The following is a 2597-nucleotide window of genomic DNA, read 5'->3' as shown; positions in this document are numbered from 1 at the left end:
CATATGAAATCCTTATGACAGACAAATAACAGCTACATACCAAAACATAGATAGCTAGAAAAAAGCCACTATGAATAAGTGACACCCTGGAAAGAACTGATAGATATTTTACATAGATTTACCAACAATTATAGGTACAAGTTAATTTTGGAATTCAGGTAAAGAATGAAATGTATCAGTCTACAAAGTATCTCATTTATTTCAATGCACATAGTATTAAGCATCTTTTTTTTTCTTTTTTTTATTTTTGCTGTTTTACTTGAATCACACCCCAGCCTTTTGTTTATATTTTGCTTTTGAGACAGGGTTTCACTAACTGCTAGCTAGTCTCTCACTCATTTCCTTATGTCTCCACCTCCCAAGTAGCTAGGATTACAGGAATACAACACCCAGAAAAATAGTTACATTTAAGGTCAATCCTAGTTGTTCCCTATGTAAAACCATTTTTTATTTGAAAAGAATAGACAGTTAAGTCAGAACCTACACCAAAAACATTCTAGGATTCTTTGATAAAATCAGATTGAGAGGTGGTAGACTCCATTTCAGTCAGTGCCTGAAATAGTTTCATAAAGCAAGAAGATTTTTCTTAATGGATTCTCTCCTAACTCTGCTGTAGCTTCTTAAATCTCATAGAAAGGCAAAGTTGACCAGTCTTATCGTTTTGAGAACCAGCTCTTCGTTCTAGGTCTTCTTTATGTAACTTAGGAATTCCTCTTTTTCCATTTGGCAGCCACTTTTTTTCCCACTGTACTTGCAGTTGCTGTAACACAGCACCAATTTCCTTCCTGGAAGAAATGCCAACTTTTCTAATGTCAGGTCCGCTCATAGGGAAGGGGGCAGGGACCACTGCTACATCTCCATGAGGAGACTCCGTTCATCCTGGTACTTCAGCAGCTCACATACTCTGGCATTTGCATCTGGCTCTCTGGAATCTACAATGAAGTTTTGATAGGGTTTCAATGGTTTTGAACGATCTGATGCTTTAACTAAGTCTTTCCTATTTTTAACTCTAAATAAGCCAATGTTTTTCCTCTTCTTGTGAAATCTTCAACCTCAAATCCCATTTTGTGACATCATCTTGTACTTTCCGCAGTGAGGCCAAGATGGTCCTTCGCTTTGCTGAGCAAGTATCAACATTTTCACTGACTTCACTATATTCTTCTAAACTTGCAATTGTGGGTAACCCTTTATGAGGAGCCATATCAAGATCATAGATCAGGTGAAATAAGTCGTTTACACATTTACCAACAAGAATTTTTTTTAAGTTCTACCCAAATGCACTCTCCTGATAGTCCAGCCAAGCCTTTTGCATTTTCTGCGATTGCTTCCAAAGTCTCAGCATCATGTTTACCAGGTTTGTCCACAATTCTGCCATCAAACCTGAAGTAGCTTAAAATCCGAAGTTAATCTTCTTGTATTCTTTGATGTGTGTGTCCTACAAACCGTAACTTTCTTATTTTTTTAAAATCTTCGTAGTCATTAAAGTAATCGTGTCAATAACCATCAAGGCCTAGAAACATGGAGTTTATAGTGAGGTCTCTATTTTCGACATCCTTCTGCCGGGCAGCTGTGAATTCTACCTAGGCATGTCTTCCGTCATTTGTGACATCTATCCTCAGTGTGGTAATTTCAAAATTGCCTTCACGAAGCATAGCCATGATGGTTCCCTGCTTCTCTCCTTTGTTGGTCATCCGAATGCCACCTGACAGAAACATCTCCCTCATTTGTGTTTTGGTGGCAAAATCGACATCTTGAAGTTTCACCCCAATTCGGCAGCTCCCTCACCGCTCCTCTTGCTGTTCTCAGCTCTTGATTCTCTTTCACAAATAATTCTATCAGATTCTTCAATCCTCCCGTGAAAAGGGACTGGAATCCTGGAGACTGCCACTTCAAGACAGAGCCTTCTCCAGCCTGCATCCTGTCCTGCCTGCCCAGGAAACAGCAGCCTCTGCATCTGGAGAAGTGGCCACACATATCTGCCAGGTGGGCACGTGGGCACCCCTACCACACTTCCCTGCTCACCCACCACACATCCCTCTGCGCCCACCACACTTCCCTACAAGCGCACCACACTTCTCTGCACACCCAGCACACTTCCCTGCGCACCCACCACACTTCCCTGCGCGTCTACCACATATCCCTGTGCACCTACCACTCTTCCCTGCACACCCAGCACACTCCCCTGCATGCCCACCACACTTCTCTGCAGGTGGGGGTGAGATGCGATTTTATTCATCAAGTGCCAGAGGCTCACCTCCTTGTCTAGAGGTGGCTCAACCCCAGCCAAGCAAGAGGGCCAGTCCTTGAGTTCAAGCCCCACCCACATCAAACATCATATAAAAAAAAGTACATTTTCCTATCCCTCCCGAAGGGCAGACTTTGGGGTACTTTAGGGGAAGGAGGAATGGAGCAGGACTCCAGAGAACTAACTAGACCTTCAGATAATCACAGCAATAACCAACACAACTGGTCTGTGTTTTGTCATTGCTCTGAGACTTTGTGGAGGTTGAACTTAAAGGAACAGGACTAATTATTCTGATAAAGACTATTTCAAGGCATCTTAGCATTCAGACTGTCATATGGCATAACTGCCTGCT

The 2597-nt window shown here is 42.3% G+C and overlaps 1 pseudogene; it reads right to left on the bottom strand.

Annotated features, from left to right (window-relative positions):
* Positions 1-681: 681 nt before the first annotated feature.
* On the bottom strand, positions 682-1917 carry LOC138807049 (CCA tRNA nucleotidyltransferase 1, mitochondrial pseudogene; annotated as a pseudogene).
* Between the last annotated feature and the right edge of the window lie 680 nt (positions 1918-2597).

Source organism: Dipodomys merriami, unplaced genomic scaffold, assembly GCF_024711535.1.
Source record: "Dipodomys merriami isolate MVZ:Mamm:240054 unplaced genomic scaffold, mDipMer1.0.p SCAF_1003, whole genome shotgun sequence".
NCBI classification, from domain to species: domain Eukaryota; kingdom Metazoa; phylum Chordata; class Mammalia; order Rodentia; family Heteromyidae; genus Dipodomys; species Dipodomys merriami.
This window is presented reverse-complemented; position numbering and strand designations above follow the sequence as displayed.